The sequence below is a fragment of the Ornithorhynchus anatinus genome, chromosome 19 (assembly GCF_004115215.2).
Source record: "Ornithorhynchus anatinus isolate Pmale09 chromosome 19, mOrnAna1.pri.v4, whole genome shotgun sequence".
Taxonomy (NCBI): domain Eukaryota; kingdom Metazoa; phylum Chordata; class Mammalia; order Monotremata; family Ornithorhynchidae; genus Ornithorhynchus; species Ornithorhynchus anatinus.
The window spans coordinates 12,896,321-12,916,084 of record NC_041746.1 but is presented as its reverse complement, the minus strand read 5'-3'; the positions used below and the strand labels follow the sequence as shown (position 1 = coordinate 12,916,084).

General features: G+C 44.6%; 1 protein-coding gene and 1 non-coding gene across 3 annotated transcripts in view; both read right to left on the bottom strand.

Annotated features, from left to right (window-relative positions):
- The window catches only part of KCNH1 (potassium voltage-gated channel subfamily H member 1), a 257,772-nt gene that overhangs the window by 7,415 nt on the left and 230,593 nt on the right, over positions 1-19,764 (bottom strand). The window lies entirely within an intron of this gene.
- On the bottom strand, positions 18,101-18,238 carry LOC114805784. Its single transcript, XR_003753807.1, has one exon. It is a non-coding gene; the product is annotated as a small nucleolar RNA SNORA7 (small nucleolar RNA).

The window sequence follows — 19,764 nt, the reverse complement described above, 5'->3', positions numbered from 1 at the left end:
GGTGGGTAATCAATCAATGGTACTATTTGTCTCCTGTGTGCAGAGCACTGCACTAAACAATGTGGGAAAATAGAAAGGTCCAAGACTTGGTCCCTACTCTGAAATAATTCACTCTTCAAGGAGACTGGGCAGGCACCTGTACAATGACAAGCAAGTACAAGTGTCAGAGGCAAATGTACAAGCTGTAGAACTACACATATTAATTTGAGTTTGCGAGCTTTCACTTGATGGCAGTGACGATGGAAACCTCGATTACCTTCTGTAGTGCTAATATTAGATTAAATACACTTGGAGTCAATAAATGTAGATTGTACTACATAAACACTCAATCAGCTCACTCCTTTCTGTCTTACCTCACTGATTTCCTACTACAGACCAGCCCACACACTTTACTTCTCTAGCATCAGTTTGTTCATGGTGTACCGATCTAATCTATCTCACTGCCTTTCTACTTGTTTTGTTTTGTAGTCTGTCTCCCCCTTTTCGATGTGAGCCCATTGTTGGGTAGGGATTGTCTCTATCTGTTGCCAAATTGTCTATTCTAAGTGCTTAGTATAGTGTTCTGCACACAGTAAGTGCTCAGTAAATATGCTTGAATGAATGAATGAACGGCCAACCCCTTTCCTACATCTTCCTCCTGGTCTAGAACTCCCTCCCCTCCATATATGCCAGACCACCACTCTCTCACCTGTAAAACCTTATTAGAACGGTGCTTGGCAAATACCATTATGATGATTATTATTATTATTGTCACATCTCTTCCAGGAAGCCTTCTCCAATTAAGGCCTCTTTTCCCCAACTCCCTCGCCCTTACTCCCTCTCCCTTCTGTGTCATCTATGCACTTAGATCAGTAAACTTTGGGTGTTTGGTATTCACCCCACCTTCAGTCACACAGCATTTAGGTAAATAGCCACAAATGATTTATTTATATTAATGTCTATCTCCTCTAGATTGTAAGCTTATTGCAAGCAGGGAATTTATCGACCAACTCTGTTGTATTGTATTTTTCCAAGCACTTAGTACAGTGCTCTGCACACAGTAAACACTCAATAAATCCCATTGATGCAATGATTATCCAAACAACTCCAGAAACCCCATGCAGGGCAGCAGAATTCAGTACAGCAAGTTTTTCATCAGTATCCCTCCTAATAGTAATAATAATGATTTTGGTATTTGCTAAGCTCTTACTATGTGCCAAGCACTGTTTTAAGTCCTGGGAGAGATACAGGGTAATCAGGTTATGGGACTCACGCTTTTAATCCCCATTTTACAGATGAGGTAACTGAGACAAAGAGAAGTTAAGTGCCTTGCCCAAAGTCACACAGCAGACAAGTGGCGGAGCTGGGATTAGAACCCACGTCCTCTGACTCCCAAGCCCATGCTCTTTCCACACTAAGTCACGCTGCTTCTCCTGTGAGCTGGCCGATCAGCCTTCCACCTTGTCCTGTTCTTGTCCCACCCCCTTCTCCCTCTCTAACACTGCATCTCTTACCTTTCCCAAGGTACAGTTACCTCCTCATCTATCTTTGCCGGTAAAGAATGCTTTGGGCCAGGGGACTGGAAATAATGTGGATTTTGTTTATTTTAAAGCATCTTGGGTAAGAGCCAATTGGGGGGGGGGGGGAGCATTGTAGACTGGTCAGTTATTTTGGGTTTTCTTGGCAAAGCTGCACTTGATTATATGGCTCCATAAATCTGTAAAGATAAATTGGGAGCACACTGGAAAAATGAGTCTAAAAATAGATAATGAGCATTTCTCCAAGTCTCTGGTCCTCAGTGAAGGAGCCTAACATGTGCATGGTCGAGTCAATAAAACTACTGGGACTTGAGGGGAGAGAAAGGGAAAGAAATGGAAGGCCAAGTGTCAGAGCAGCTGTGTCCAAACCGAGAGTCATTTCATTTGTCCCTCTGAGTGCTCGCGTCGGCCAGGGATTTGGGACAGGGCGGCCAGGCAGGACCAGGCAGCGGGTCGGACCAGCAGGAGAAACGTTTTCACTTGTTATATTAACACTGCTGAAAAAGCCCAGGTGTTACTAAACAGGGACTTCCTCTACTGGAAGTGCATCTCCCTATTCCCCCGGTGTCTCCTCCAGCACAGTCAGCCATTTGTTGATGTAGAGAGTCAGACAAACTGCCCCTGAGAGTCACAGCCTCACGCTTCAGGCCCCTGGGAAGGGCCAGAAACACCCTGCCCATGCGTGGCTCCCTCTGGGAAATTGAACTGGAAGGTGCCAGGTTCAAGGCAAACAGAAACTCATTTCTTTAGAAGTGAGTTGGTTACCATAACACATTTGTGTAAACTCATAAAGGGCTTGGATAAATTCATGGGTGAGGGCTCCCTACTGGAGCAACACATGATAATACTGGTTATTAATAATAATAATAATTATAACAATTGTGATATCTATTAAATCCTTACTATGTGCCAAGCACTGTACGAAGTGCTGGGTAAATAAAAATGCAATCAGCCCTGACCCAGACCTTGTCCCACATGGGGCTCACAATCTGAGGGGGAGAGAGAGCAGGAATGGAATTCCCATTTTATATATGAGAAAACTGAGCCTCAGAGAAGTGAAGAGGCCTGCCCTGGTCACACCCAGCAGGCAAGTAGTGGAGCTGGAATTAGAATTCAAGTACACTGATTTCCAGCCCTGTACACTTTCTATGAGATCCCACTGCTTCTCATTACTATAATTATAATACTTAGTGGCATAAATTTAAAGTTCCAATAAGGGGTCCTAACTAGTAGATAAGTGGGTGTTAATGACGATGTTGGCCCACGCACTACTCCCTGCCGTGGACATTTAAAAAATCAATATTATTTACACCAGTCAATAAATATCATTACCAGTTGTTTCTATAAAAATGTCCAGAGAGGTTTCGCATGGAGCTGGGGGAAATCAATCAATCCATTGTATTTATCGAGCACTTAACTTTGCGCCGAGCACTGTATTAAGTGCGGGGGCAAGCTGTGGATTATCTGCTTTTGTTTGATCCGGGGAGAGCTGGTCAGGCATGAACCAATAAATTCTCAATAAATACCATTAAGTGATTGATAAGAGGTGATGATGGATGATGTCCAGTTTCCAGGAGAGCCAGGTCAGGGGTGTGGCAAGTACGACACTTAGGGGACACAACCTTGAGAAGCGGGAGTCACACTGCTTTCTCCTGGTGCTTTGTTCTTTCTCCAGTACCTTATGTAGCTTCTTCGCAATTCATTGTCACCGTGATTTTCGGTCCTTCGTGTTTCCCCATCAGTCATCCCTTTCTCTCCGAGGTCACTCCTCCCTTGCAGCCTCTCTCCCCCCATTGTAATTATTCTGCTTACTTGTGGGAAGAACCATTTCTAGCTGCCTCCCAATCAGAGGTGATGCTGCTATCCCTGGCCATCTCCCTTATCCATCCCTCCTCCACCTGCTGCTAGCCAATGTACAGGGCTGCCCCTGGGAATGAGGTGAGAGTGGAGGGGGCACACACCACTCTCAGCAACATTTCCTGCACATTAAACAGAGAGATAAAAAGTTCTACCACTGTCTGACCTTTCCTCTCCCCTACAACTTTCAGTTGTTTTACTCACTGTTCCACTCAGCCTGGCATGGCCTGAGAACACTAATTGCTGCTCTCACTGAACAGGAGCACATTAAGGGTTAGACTGTGATGTCTCACTAAGGCTAGAGGCAGGATTGTTGCCCATCCTGCGCTCTCAGGCATCAAGGTCAAGGTAGGAAACATCTCTCTGCCCGCCTTCTGTCCACATGCTGCTCTAAAGAGGGCCAAACTGCCATGCTGTAGTGTCCGTTCGTGAGCTTGCCAAGTCTGCCATGCTCAATACTTCTTTAGATGTAGCAGATGATCATTAAAGAATAAGGCCAGCTCTTTAAAAACTGCTACATCATCTTTGGAAGGCTTACTAATTTCTGAGATTCATTTGCTAATTTAAAGATAATTTTATGGCATTTATTCACTGGCTGTTCCCAACAAGTGTCTTTATAAGCTGACATGACAGTGCAGTTTGCCAAGAATTTAAGATCTGTTAAAAGTAGACTCTGCAGAGGCTGAAGCATGAGTCACAGTGCTGAGGCTCACACATTTAAAAAAAAAATTCCCAGCCCACCAAAGCTCTCCATCTGTATAGAGGTGCTGAATTCTGGGGACACAGACAGCCCCAGTGGAAAATCAGAGACTGGTCTGGGAGACATAATCATTTTGGGAAATCTCCAAGCAGTAAACATTGATCACTGAAAGAGTTGGCTTCCAGGAACACTCGGTGTGTACTTTGCGGTACTGAGCTGACTCTCCCCTCTCCGAACCGAGGACCTGAGAGATCGGTCGGCACAGACTGCTGTCCGGCCTCCTACCAGGCATGTTGGGGAATGCCAAAGGAAGAAGCCAGCTCGTCCAGTGCCCTCCCGGGACTGACAATCAAATAGCCAGGGCAGAGCAGGCCCAGCAGGAAAATAAACAGAAAACGTCATAGAGTGCGGCGGCATGCAGAGCAGCCAATGAATTAGATCTTTCCCGTCAAACCTACTGCAGCACATAAATCAGTCTACAAGCAGGGCAATCTTCCAGGCCGAATAGCCTGGAACAGTGTTTTCAGGAATCTCTGAACTTCCTGCCTCGGGGAGCTAGTCTGCCCGGGAGTCCTTGCGCCAACGCTCCCCAGCCACTCCACCCCAGGCGGCTGCCTGGGTTATGGGCAAGATAAATGTCTTATCTACATTCGTCTCACTTCCAAGTCCCAGCACCCACTTCCTTTTTAATCTCTTTGGCCACTTCCTCCCTACACTCATGTGCCACGCATCATTATCCTTATGCTCTTATGCTATCTGTTGAGGAGCAGCATGGCCTAGTGGAATGAGCATTGGCCTGGTTGTCAAAGGACCTGGGTTCTAATCCCAGCTCCATCATTTGCCTGCTGTGTGACTTTTAGTAAGTTGCTTAATTTCTCTGTGTCTCAGTTTCTTCATCAGTAAAATGGGGATTTAATACCTGTTCTCCTTCCTCTTTAGTCTGGAAGCCCCATGTGGGACAGGGACTGGGCCTGACATTATTAACCTGTATCTACCCCAATGCTTAAAACAGTGCCTGGCACATAATAAATGCTTAACACTAGTATTACTGTTATTCAGTATTCCCTATCTTCCGATTGTGCATGCCCTGAGAGCCCAGGTCTCAGCTGTATTTATCCTTTATTGTATTCTTACCCAGCACTTACTATATTGCTTTACACACAGTAGGCACTCAATAAATATCACTGAATGATTGAATAAACGAATAAATGAATGGAAGCACAGTTCCTATCCCACACGGGGCTCACAATCTATGAGGAAGGGAGAGCAGGTATCTTAACCCCATTTTACAGTTGAGGAAATGGAGTTCAGAGGTGAAAAGACTTGCCCAAGGTCACACAGCCAGCCATTGGCCCAGCTGGGATTAGAAGGTGGCTCTCCTGACTGCCAGCCCAATGTTCTTTCCATCAGGCTGTACTACCACCTTGAGTTCAGCTTAGATTTTGGGGTATCATTTATCATGGAGAACAAATAGCTCAGAAATTAATATTTACTCCCACCCCAAGTATAAAATCACATTAGGTTCTGAAAAAGTATTTTTAAGAAGAGACACAGTCCCTGACCTCATGGGCTACAAATGTCCTTATTAACAACTACTTCTGAAAGATTCCCTAAGGGTTTCAGGTTTGTTCCTTGTACCTCCAAAGCCATCCTCTTAAACCGAGAGCCAGCCAAACATTCTAACAAGAACTCAAGGGCAAGATCCTGCCCAAGTTATCAGAGGTGGCTGCTGACTGAGGCCATTTAAGGAGCAGCTGCAAAATCCAGGACTTTATCCACTAGGCCATGCTGCTCAAGAAGATAAAAAAGTTTGATAAAAAAAGTTTGACTTTGTGACTGCCAAGAGATTTTACTCTCCAGCTACAGGGCAGGATGGCAGTACACCCAGTTCTACTGAGACACCATTGCTGTGTTCCCAAAAAATCATAATGTTTGGGGAGAAATCGTGCCAATTCCCAATTCCCAGTTGATTCATTGGGTTTTAATGGATTTGTGGGTAGCTGGTTTAAAGGTACCAGCCACCTTGTCTGGCACTGTTGATATGAATTTCTGTATTATTGTTATGATTTATATGTCCTTTTGTAATAACATCTGATGTTATTTTACTGCATGAAACACTATACTGTAAAGCTGTGCAAATGCAAAGCAATACGAAGAAGAGCACAGTAAGGCTGGTGCAGTTCCATAAGTCTAGTGCAGGTGTGTGAGGCTGAGGGAGAGGCTAAGAAACTGCCCAGCCATTTCGCCTAATTCTTTCCTCCCCTCCAAGGATTCTCTGTCAGGTTAACCCTCAGTTTTCTACCTGTGGATAGCCTCTTTTAAGGGATGAGGTAGAGCAGGAGGAGGCAAAAAAATGCCAGTAAGTAATGGACATTTGTGTTGGTTTTACTGTGGGGCTGACCCCTCAGCCCCAGTCTCTCCACCTCTTCAAGTTGCAGTGTAGATAACATTGTCTCTCCATAATTCCCCTAAGGTGTCTTAATCGAAGTGCACAATGAAAATTGGCACTAAAGAAGAACTGGGTGGACTGTGTTGGCAGTTGTCTCTCCCTGCACATCCTTGTTGTGACTACTTTGGCTGCTGTCTTAAGCAGCGTGGCTCAGTGGAAAGAGCCTGGGCTTGGGAGTCCGAGGTCATGGGTTCTAACCCCGGCTCCACCACCTTTCAGCTGGGTGACTCTGGGCAGGTCACTTCATTCAGCGTGGCTCAGTGGAGAGAACACGGGCTTGGGAGTCAGAGGTCATGGGTTCGAATCCCAGCTCTGCCCCTTGTCAGCTGTGTGACTGTGGGCAAGTCACTTGACTTCTCTGTGCCTCAGTTCCCTCATCTGTAAAATGGGGATTAAGACTGTGAGCCTCATGTGGGACAACCTGATTACCCTGTATCTACCCCAGTGCTTAGAACAGTGCTCTACACATAGTAAGCACTTAACAAATACCAACATTAGTATTATTATTATTATTATTATGAGCGATTCCTTATGCTATCTCTGTTGCAAATGGGAGTCTGTGCTCCTCTTGTCTTTTCCATCATCTCACTCTCATTCCCTTCGTGCAGCCCACTCATGTCCCATAGTCTCTGATTCCCTGGGGGCCCCCTGGAATGGATGAAGAGAGGGCATGACTTAGCATGTGACACCATTGCCAGGCCACCTAGACAAAGTCTTTATTTCCACATTCACCCTCCTAAATACTGTAGTTAACTTTTCACAATGGTTTCTATTATGAACTTCACTCTTCACTCACTGACAGTTTTCCAAAGATTTTGTCCTTCCATGTCGAAGTTTGGGGTTCAGAGGAAGGGGTGGTTTCTGTTCATCGGCTTTTGTTATTAAGAATGGGAGGTACAAAATGTGAGAAGCACACAAGCTGCACCAACAAAGCAGGGAGCTGAGGTAATTATCGAGATAGTTCAGGAATGAGAAGGGATATCCCTGAATTATCTGATTTCAGTTCTGTAGTAGTTATTTGAGAACCTCCCAAGGGCAGAACTCTGTACCTGATGTTTGAGAGGGTACATAAAAGCAAAAGACATGCTTCCTGTCTTCGAGGATCTTACAGTCTAATAACTGTCTGATAGTTGTGCTAGTTTTGTGCAAAACTTCAGTTCAGGAGAACTCTCATTTCTTTGTTCTAAGTCAGTCCTTTGCTATGTCACTTCAGCCAAGAAACTCAAAATACGTAACTGCAGCTGACGGAGTCCATCAATATAATTTACTGATTTCTAACTGGACAGAGACGGAATTCCTCACCCAGTATGTACCATGGATCATGATGATGATGATTGATGAAGGTATCCTAAGTGGCATCCTGTCAGGAGACTGGGTCTCTTTCTCATATGCCCGCAGATCTGACCCTCATGCCTTCCCACACAGTCTAGAAGCTCTAAATAGAACAAACAATTAAAAACTGAAATGACTCAGGTGGGTATCCAGAGTCACTGACCACTGAACAGCAACAAACACACTCTTCGAAAACCCACTTATGAATTCCTGAATGTCCAGCATCTGCTGGGAGTTGATGAAAATGACATGTAGCCTCACCTCGAGCAGACACAAATTAAAAACTATCCATTAATAGCTGTCAGATGGACTCTCTGACAGCACTGAAAATGCATTTGATTCTGAAAGTTAGGGCAGAAAAGTTGAAACTGTAGATCATCACCTTTATATATGGCCTAAAGGTCGTGCTTACTAATAAGAGCTTCAGAGGGGGCATGGCCATACTGCACAAGCACTCCACCCAAATATGATCTTGTGACTTGTGACTTGAATTTTTTTTTTACTTGAAAACCACCAAACTCAATTACAGACTTGAGAGAGCAAATCTCATTTCTTTCCCCCAACATCACTGAGAGTTGTATGGCCTCGAGGGGCAGGCTGGTGGCAGGGGGAGGGGAGCCTGCCAGTGGGTAACTCTGCAGGGAGCCAGAGGGGCTGGACACCTGGGGGACCAGGGAGCAGAGCTAACTTTACCGCACCAGTCCCGTCACTGGCAGGCAGTGCCCCTGCCTCCCAACTCTGCTCAGCAGTCCTGCCCCTCTCAGTCCCCAAACCCCATACCAGAGGCCTGGAACATTCACTCAGCCTGCTCTGTGGATGTTCTCAAAGCCTGGAGAGCATTTTACAGGTGGGAAAATGGAGACTAAGAGACTTACTCAAGGTCATGCACATCAGTATCCGAGCCAAGACTTAGAACTTAGGGTGAACCTAAGGTGAGAATTTACTGAATCTATCACTCTGCAGGGAGGTCTACATGGCAGAGAGAAACTGAGGAGAAAGCAGTTCTCTTCAGAATTCATGTAATGTGGATCCAGCAATTTAAAAAATCCACTTACAACACAAGATTGGTGAGATTAGGGGCTTTTGCTGGTCCGTTTTGTGGTGATTTACTGTTTATGGAAGGATTTGCAATTTAGGAATGGGAGGACGTGAGGCATCAGCCAGTCAGAGCGAAGTTCCCTCAAGTCAGATCTTCCAAAGGGTCTAGGTACTGCACTAAAAAATAAAATAAAATCTCAAATAGCTTGAGGCAACCATAATCACAGAACCTCCCCTTCCCTGGCAGAATTAGAATTGAATGTAGGAGAGGTAGGAAGCTTGTGTTATAAACCTTTCATGCCATGTAACCCCAGGAGGCATTTTACAATATTTAAATTACCATGGAAACGTAATGCCTTTAAACCTATTAACACTGTGAGGAGAAGCAGGAATTCCTGCAGGAGTGCTAAACAGTCTCATAAAGTTCTCATTTTTCATTGCATGTTGAGATGCAGCAGTGAGATTCACAGATATCCAGTGGGGAAAGATATCCAGTGGTTAGAACCACCCATCCCATGGATCTTAAATAAGCCCTCTCTAGTGTGGGGTTGTCACTAACAAGGAGGGTATAGAACAAAGGGAGAGATCCAGCCCCTCATACTCTACCCCAATCTGCATAATCCTTTCTTCTGGTAGCCCCTCACACTCAATTCTCCCTTTCTGGCCTTTGAACAAGCTGTCTTATGCATGACAAACTAACCTCCACTTTTCTGTCCACTATCCAAGCACCTTCTCTTAAATTCCAGTTTAAGATCCAGTAAGGTCCCTTGTCCTTTCTTTACTAGCACACATTTATATTTATGACTCCATGAATATCTCTCTTGTCTCCCCTACTAAACTGTAAGCTCCTTGAGGGCAGGGACTGTGCATTTTCCTTTACATAGATCCAAATACTTGATATGGCATTGGAACCCAGGTTTGTTAACTGAACTTTCCAGGATCACCCAGTTGATCTGATTTCCAGGGATTCAATCAACCAATGGTGTTTACTAAGCACTGGACACTGATGTATTACTAGCTACTCCAAGATCACAGAGGAAAAATGGCACATACTGCAATAACTAAACAATCAGTTCCTAACACCAGCCTCCCCAATTAAAGTTTAGAAAATGGGGAGCACTTATGTGCAATGACTTGAAATTTCCACTTTTTCCCTTGGGCTAATATAACCATCCAGTCTGGGCAGAGGGAACATTTTCCTAAGTGAAATGCAGTCCCAAATCTTATTTCTGGCTGTTCAAATACAAGCTGGCTTCTGCTCTCACAAAGAAGAAGCAGGAGCAAAAGTGTGCAATGAAAGAAAGAAAACAACCTCCTAACTAGAATTTGATGATCACATGTGCCATCTGCTTTAATGTCTCATCATACTGCCCAGGGCTTTAGTGCTGGAAATAAAGGGAATTATCAAAATGTTATGACCACAGATTGCCTCTTTCAAGGGGATATGTTTGAAGGCTAATTGTGAATGCTATAAACAGGGTGTGGATTTTACCACTCAATCATGTCCCATGTCTTTATTCAGGAGTTTTCCTTGCCTGGCTGCCTAGATTCCCTCAGTTCATCCATATTATTCAAATGACCATTTACTGCACCCAGGGTCTCCGGAGAACAGGTTGGAGAGAAGGACAAATATTTGGACTGAGGCATGCTTAGAAATATCTCACATTGCCCACTCCCAATATATCCAAATTTGAGTTTTCATCAACAAGCTTTAAAAGCAGGAGATTCATATTAAGAGCTAATTGGAAAGTCATATTCAAATGAGAGTTCTCCTGCAATTCTGCTATCAGCAGCTCCTAGGTGAAAGTGAGTATAATAATTTTAGTTTCTGAATAACACTGTGCATCTCCAGGGGAGCTGAAAGTGCCCAACTGATATTATCCCATTAATTCTACTTTTGATATACGGAAAATCATAGACAGCAATCTTCAGCCAGGAGGCCCTGAGATGGGGAGGATCCCTAAGGAGTTTTTTAGGAGCAATCAACAGGAAAGGAGAAGAAGGAAGCAGACTCATTTCTTTCAAGCATCATTTCCCCACCTGGGGCCTGGATCACTCACACTCTTCTGGGCACACAGGTTTAGAGCTGCAGCTGCCTTGGAAAGGAATGGCATCTTGGGTCTGCGATAAAAGGAGAATATGGTTCTGAAGGAACCCAAACAAATGACCACTCAAACTAGGTAACGTGCTGAAGTTCTGGGTGGAGGCTGGGATGGAGCCAAATCCTCTGGGAAGTCATTCCCTGGAGAATCAAATTGCTGCCCCTAAACAAGGAATGTTCATCTAGGGAAGAAACAGAGGTATTGGGAGAGCCATTTTCAATGGAACCACCAGGTCCTGGAAAACTGTATCTGGTGCTAAAACTGTAGCAACCTAGCACAGACCCTAACTTTTTCACCTGTCCTGTTGAGGATAATCCCTTCAGATCCGTGGGCTATACATTTATGCTGATTTCAAGGACTGCACATGTGACTCACTGCTTTTTTTTATAGTATTTGTTATGCAATTACTATGTGCCAGGCACTGTACTGGGGTAGGTACAATATAATCACGTTAGACACAGTCCATATCCCACATGGGGCAAAGTCTTAATCCTCATTTTACAGATGAGGTAGCTGAGGCACAGAGAATAAGTGACTTGCCCAAGGTCACACTGAAGACATGTGGCGGAGCTGGGACTAGCAACGAGGCCTTTCTGTTTCCCCAGCCCACGCTCTATCCACTAGGCCATGCTGCTTTTCCCCTACTCTGATTTGCCATCAGATCATATTTACTTAGGGTTTACTGTATGAAGAGCACTGTGCTTGGGAGAGTACAATATAACATAGTTGGTAGACACTTAACCTACTCTCAAGGAGCTTACAGTCTAGAGGGGGAGTCAAGCATTAATGTAAATAAATTTAGTAGAGCTTTGAAGATAGGGAAAGAGATGGATCAATCCACCTTCTGGTTTCCTCAATGTCTCCTCATTCACATGAGCTGAGTACAGTGATTAGGTGCCAAAATTACACATTTATGTAAAAACCCTTGGCACGTCGGAGCCAGGATCGATGATTCAAGGTGCTCACATAAAATGGACCTGAACTGCCCTATTCTCGGGATATGTGGGTGCCTTCCTTTCTACATTCAGAAATGATCCCTTTGGTGTCTGTGTGTGTGTAGTTCTGAGTACTAGCAAAGTTGGTTCCTCATTAAAAAGACCCCATTCCCACGCAAACAATTCCCCTCACTGCGAAGCCCCACTTGAATGTCTCGCAGATATTATTGATACTTCAATTATCAAATGGCAGGGGATGCAACATTAGGGAACTGTAGCAAATATAAATTGGCTACAGCATTTGTGTTTTATCTCTGCTATGTTTCATAGGCAAAATATATACATATGGCATATGTATACACACACACACTTAATACACATACTATGCTTAATTTCTATGCATCGCTATCATTTCTGTACACATACACCTACAAGGCATACACACATTTGGTGCATTCACCCACTGACACAGGCTGATTCCAAACCTGGAAAAACTACAGAGTACAGAAGCACAGGAAGAAATTTTGGTCTCATCTTAATTTCCTAATGTTGGCATGAAGAAAATTTCATTCAAAGTCTCCTTGATCGTGTTTCATTATGCACTGAGATCTTTAGCCTTGGGAACCCGTCAATAATTCCAACAGGAATTTGGAGCAGCAGTGGATAGTGCACGGGCCTGGAAGTCGGCGGTCATGGGTTCTAACCTCTGCTCCGTCACTTGTCTGCTGTGTGACCTTGGGCAAGTCACTTCACTTCTCTTAGCCTCAGTTCCCTCATCTGTAAAATGGGGATTGACACTGGGAGCTCTACTTGGGACAGGGACTGTGTCCAACCCAATTTGCTTATATCCATCCCAACACTCAGAACAGTGCCTGGCACATAGTAAGTCCTTAATAAATACCATAAAAAAGTCTGAGGACTAGGGCTCGATGCCACCCAAAGAGTGGATCCACTGACCACGGCATGGGGTCAAAAGACCAATCCCATTAGCAAGTTGAGCCAGGACTGCAACGTGGTGCAGAATGAGTGTCCCCAGTAACCTCTGGGGCTCTCACTCTTTGCCAGTGAGGAGGGGGCCCAAGAAGAAGAAGAAGAAGAAGAGTAGCTGCCTGGCTTTGCCATTGCTGGGCAAAGACTCCCACTCCCCACACTGGGAAATAGAGTGGCTCAGTGGAAAGAGCACGGGCTTTGGAGTCAGGGCTCATGAGTTCGAATCCCAGCTCTGCCACTTGTCGGCTGTGTGACTGTGGGCAAGTCACTTAACTTCTCTGCGCCTCAGTTCCCTCATCTGTAAAATGGGGATGAAAACTGTGAGCCCCACGTGGGACAACCTGATTCCCCTATGTCTACCCCAGCGCTTAGAACAGTGCTCGGCACATAGTAAGCGCTTAACAAATACCAACGTTATTGTTAAATAAGAACATGGGCACTTGGCATCAAAGAAAAGCATCTGTGGGGTATGAATGAATAAAATCCAGCATGTCAGAGAAGCGCCTCAAAGTAAAAGAACCAAAAACAGATCAGATCCAGAGAAAGGGCAACAAGTAAAAGTCACCCCAGAAAAGGAAAAGGAATCCATATAGGTAAAGACATGCCAAGTCAAGTGGGCAGACACTCTCACACAGCTACTCAGCTTTCTTGAAGACCATTATAAAGTTCCCCTCAACCCTGCTTCTATAAACTAGACAATCCAGGCATGCTGTCCACAAGTCTGCTTCAAACGTAACTTGGTTTGAATAGTTGAAACCACAACAATGGGCTCCAGAGCCGCAAACTATCCCACTGTCCATTTTCACTATGGAGAAGCAGCATAGTCTAGTGGATAGATCATGGGCCTAAGAGACAGAAGGATCTAGGTTCTAATTCCTGGCTCTGCCACTTGTCTGCTGTGTGACCTTGGGCAAGGCACTTTACTTCTCTGTGCCTCAGTTCCCTCATTTGTAAAATGGGGATTAAGACTGTGAGTCCTATGTGGGACAGGGACTGTGTCCAACCCGATTATCTTGTATCTTCCCCAGCGCTTAAAACAGTGTTTAACAAATACAACAATTATTGTTATTATTATCTGATTATATTGCATCTACCCCAGCATTTAGTGCATGGCTTGGCACAGAGTGTTTAACACATCCCTCCATTATTATAGTTATTGTTATTATTACTCATTCAACAAGAGGAATTGTGGAAGGGGCTAATCCAACCCTGCCCCCATAATATTATGTCCAGGAGAAGCAGCATGGCTTAGTGGATAGAGCTTGGGCCTGGGAGTCAGAAAGACCTGGGCTCTAATCCTGACTAGGCCACATGTCTTCTGTGTGACCTTGGGCATGTCACTTGACTTCTCTGAGCCTGTTACCTCATCTGGAAAATGGGGATAAGAGTGTGAGCCCCATGTGGGACAGGGACTGTGTCCAATCTGATTGACTTGCATCTACCCCAGTGCTTAGAACAGTGCTTGGCACATAGCAAGCACTTAACATTATTATCATTATTAGTACTATTATTATTAAGATAGTCCAGCTGGATATACAGCTACTCACACTGGTCAGTCACTCACTTGAGTTGGTTTAGTTACTGCTCAGGCTCTAACCAGAACATGCTTTAATTGGTAATCAGAACTGAGCCACCTCGCTCTTTCCTGTCGGTGCCATAGTCTAGGTGGCAGGGACATCAAAAGAAGTGGTGGGGATTGTGACCCAGGGCAAACAGGGAGCCAGATCGCTGACCTGAGGGCCAAGGCTATGTGCCAAAGACAAGCCCTCAAGCTATGAGAACATGGACCCCTACATCGTATATCTCGAAGGCGCCTTCAGGGCCGACTGCCACTAATAATAATAATAATACTTGCAGTATTTGTAAGTGCTTACTATGCACCAGACACTGGGGTGAATACAAGGTAATCTGGATGGACACAGTGCCTGACCCTCGTGGGGCTCAATCCCCATTCTACAGATGCGGTAACTAATGCACAGAGAAGTGAAGTGACTTGCTCAAGGTTACACAGCAGACACGTGGCAGAGCCAGGACTAGAACCATGACTTCTGACTCCCAGGCCCTAGCTCCTTCCACTATGCCATAGCCCTAAAACATCTACTTCAAAGTCATCTTGTTAAAGATCCTCAGGGATGGTGATTTCAGGTTCTCCCTCGGCTACTTGCTCTACTGTTCAATCACCCTGTCAGTTGAGCCTTCTTCCTTGTGACTATTCACACCTCACTGCAATTTACAGCACTTCTATGCTGGATCCCGGGAATTAAGAACCTTCAAAATCAGAGCTCTCCATCAACAGAATTGTCTATCAGGCAAAAGAGCTCCAGGGGATGACATGCTGTGCCTAGCTTTCTCATCTATTCCTCGGGTGTTTAGAACCACTGCCGATAGTTCAAGAACAGTAGAATTGGTCTATTACCAATTTCTATTATCCTCCTATTCGGAGGGCTTTCTTTCCCTCCCACTGATAGCAAGCAAGTTGAAGCAATCAAAACCCCAGTTTTTATAAATGTGCTAAAACAATTATATTCTACCCACATCCATAAAATGACATGAGCAGGACATTTTAGGCTAAAATTAACTGCACAACCTGTACACGATGAAGCAAAGGATTGTTATGCAGTGAAACTGGTTTTCCCAAGAGCTACATCTACAGCTAGGATAATGAACCCTTTGTGCTTGACTGCCAAATTGGGAACCTGAACATTTTAATTTTTCTTTACAGAACTATCTTGAATCCCTGGAGTTTGACAATTTCCCCTCCATCACTTACTCCTGCAGTATCCTACTGTGGCTTATGCTGCCTTCTTCCTGGCATTCTGCACTTTGGCAGTTCAGGAACTTCAGAAAGGATCTTGCTCACAAAACACTCCTCTGGACCTTGGTCCAGAAACACTCCTCTTCTAGAACTGGACCGGTGGTGACTTATGAAGCGATTTCAAATGTGAAGTCGTGAGAGCTTTATCGGATACACATCTCATTTTTCTTAAGGGACCTCTGGGGAAGGAGAATCAGAAAGCATTACTCAAGCTGACTCCGGAACAATGTACACAACAAGATAGTGGATGGACAATCTAAAAGAGCTGGCAGTTGCATCGTTTGATGATTTCGATCTTTTTTTACTCCCCCTTCGGGATTAGGAAGGTAAATTAAAGTAGAGGAGTCATGTGAGGCAGCAAAAATGCAAGACTTCAGATTCCAAGGTGATTTAATATAGCTATGAAAATGAGTATTTACCTTTATTCCCAGGATTTAAAACAAATGAGGACAAGCGCAACTAGTACAAGACAGGACTACAATAAAATGCTTGTTCAATATTAATAATAATGTTGGTATTTGTTAAGCGCTTACTATGTGCAGAGCACTGTTCTAAGCACTGGGGTAGATACAGGGTAATCAGGTTGTCCCACGTGAGGCTCACAGTTAATCCCCATTTTACAGATGAGGGAACTGAGGCACAGAGAAGTGAAGTGACTTGCCCACAGTCACACAGCTGACAAGTGGCAGATCCGGAAATCGAACTCATAACCTCTGACTCCGAAGCCCAGGCTCTTTTCACTGAGCCACGCTGCTTCCCAATATTACCTTCCTATTCTTCTATTCTATTCTAGTCTTGATTTCCTGGGAATCTGTCTGACAGAACTCTGGATATGACTACTACAAGAACATGGCTGTATCCTCACCCTCTAGTGAGCGGGGGCACAGTGGACGAAGGTACTAGAGGGACCACATCAGGAAGCCTGGGAAGGCCAAGGAAAATATTCCCAATGAAAGAAAATCTTTGTAGGGTTATTGTTGTGAGGAACAATGTACCAGGCAGGACCAGCCAATGTTTTTTCTTCCTTACATTTAGTTTTGCGAAGCAGCGTGTATCAGTGGAAAGAGCCTGGGCTTGGGAGTCAGAGGTCATGGGTTCGAATTCCAGCGCTGCCATTTGTCAGCTGTGGGACTGTGGGCAAGTTACTTAACTTCTCTGCGCCTCAGTTACCTCATTTGCAAAATGGGGATGAAGACTGTGAGCCTCAGGTGGGACAACCTGATTACCCTGTATCTACCCCAGCGCTTAGAACACTGCTCTGCACATAGTAAGTGCTTAACAAATACCAACAATATTATTATTATTGTTGTTATTATAACCACCCTCACTTTAACTGGATGCATCTGAGATGTTAGAGAAACAGCATGATCTAGAGAAAAGATCATAGGCCTGGGAGTCAGAGCACCAAGTTCTAGTTCTGGGGCTGACTTTGCCTGCTATGTAACCTTGGGCAAGTCACTTAACTTCTGTGCCTCCATTTCCTCATCTGCAAACTGGGGATTAGATCCCTGCTCTTCCTTCCCCTAAAACTGCCAGAGTCCTGTGAGGGATAAGCGACTGTGTTCAACCTGATTAAACTGTATGTATCCCAGTGTTTAGAACAGTGCTTGGCATATAGAAAACACTTAAGAAATACCATGATGCTTGTTAGGATTATTATTACCAACCATAGGGGAAAGAAAACAGCAAGATAACTGATAGAAAAAGGGAAAGAAATAGGTAAGCTCCAGATTGGCTGAGAACCATGAGCTGAACTACTGGAATGACTGCAGAAGGAAGTGGGGCATTCTGGGAGAGATGTGTCCATGCTGTTGCTACGGACCAGGGACAGCTCCACTGCATGACAAGACAAAGTACATAAGTGTTATGGGGCGAAGGGAGGGGTGAATAAAGGGTGCTAATCCAAGTGCTAGAGTGACACTGAAGGGAGTGAGAGAAGAGGAAATAAGGACTTAGTTGGGGAAGACGTCTTAGAGGACACAGGCTTTTAACAAGACTTTGAAGGTGGGGAGAGTGTCTGATACAAAGAGGGAGGGTGTTCCAGGAGAGAAGCAGGATGTCGGTGAGGGGTCGGCGGCAAGCTAGATGAGACTGATGTACAACAGATGGATGAGATCAGGGTATAATAGATGAGACTGAGGTCTTGTTTTATGCTGTCGAGTAGCCTCTGACCCATGGTGACACCATGGACCATCTCTCCCAGAACGACCCGCCTCCATCTGCAACCGTTCTGGTAGTGTATCCATAGAGTTTTCTTGGTAAAAATATGGAAGTGGTTTACCATTGCCTCCTTCTGTGCTGTAAACATGAGTCCCTGACCTCTATTCTCTCCCATGCCGCTGCTGCCCAGCACTGGGCAGTGTTGACTTGCAGCAGATTGTCTTCCACTTGCTAGCCACTGCCCAAGCTAGGAATGGAATGAGTATGCTTCTGCTTGAATCTCCCTCCCATAGTCGAGACTGGTAGAGTGCTGGGAACTCTCCAGGTGTAATCCTGAGAAGGGGAGATTGAGGTTAAAAACCACCAAATTGTAATCTTCTCCAGATAGATGGTATGCTCCTCAAAAGCAGGGTTAGGGGTCTATTAACTCTACTGTATTGTACCCTCCCAAGTGAATGATATGGTGCTCTGCAATTAATTATACTTCGTTAGTGCTTACTGTAGGCAGAGCAATGGACATAATGCTTGGGAGAGTACAATAAACAAATGTTGGTAGTCACCTTTTCTGCCTGCAAGGAATTCACCACTGAGAGGAGGGGCTTAGTCTAGACAGTCTAGACAGTCAATAAATATCATTGATTAGTTGACTGAATGTGAACATAATTCACAGCAAGCAACAGTTCTAGGGATCAGAATATTGTTATTGAAATGTCTGCAGTTCTAGAATTTGCAAAGGCCAGACATAATTTCAATCAGGACTCTGGACCTGGGCTAAATGTGCATAACTCTACTAAAATATTTTATCAGGGGGTGGGGGCATATTCAGGTGTATGTGAAGTTGAGGACCATTCTTTCTTGGTTACATTAATCTCCTGCATGGCGGAAGGCTTGTCTTTGTACAGAGTGACCTTATATCATGCTTCTGTCTTCCCAGTCATTATTAACTTTCCCTGGAATGATAGCTTATCTGTTTCAGACAAAAGCACTCCATCCTGCTTTAATATTTCAGGGAAGGCTGAGTTTCTTTCCTGATCTTCTGAAACATTCAATTCTACCTGTCATACTGGATTCAAAGGGCTTGGTCAGAACAGACCCAAAGGATTGCCACATTTTCAATCAATGGTATTTAATGAGCAGTGTGTACTAAGCACTTGAGAGAGCACAGTGTAGTTAGTACATATTATTCCTGCCCTCAAGAAGTGGGGGAAGACACAGTAAAATAAGAGGAAGAAGAGAAGTTCATATGAAAGCTTAAGTAACAAGGTAGGTACAAAAGTCATATAGGTGGTTGTCACTACACAAATGTGTGATGAGCACAATGGGCTAGGGTGGGAGTTGGGTGGATAAAATTGAAGATGAGATGTCAGAAGGTCTTTGATGATTTTAATGATGGCGGGAGCCATGGTCTGGGGGAATCAAAGAAGAGGGATTTCAGGTGGGAGAAAAGATGTGAGCAAGGCTTGGAGCCAGAAGACATGAGTAAGCCACAGTGAGTAGGTCATCTTGTGAAGGTCAAAGACAGCAAGATGGGTAGTAGTGAGAAAACAGAGTAAATAAGTACCAGGAAGAGAGCTGATTGAGTGTCTAACAGCCAATGGTCAAGAGTTTCTGCTTGGTGTGAAAAGGAAAGGATAACCATTCAAGGTTTTGAGGAGTGAGGAAAAAATATGTAGAACATTTTAGGAAAACAATCTGAGCGGCAGAGTGAAGTATGAACTGGAGAGGGGCACTACCGGAGAGAGGAAGACCTCTGAGGAGGCTGATGCATAGTCAAGAAGGGATATGACAGTGCCTGGAACAGCAGTGTGGACATTTGGGGATAGAGAGGAAGAGGCAGATTCTGGAGATGTTGAGGAGGAAAAATCAACA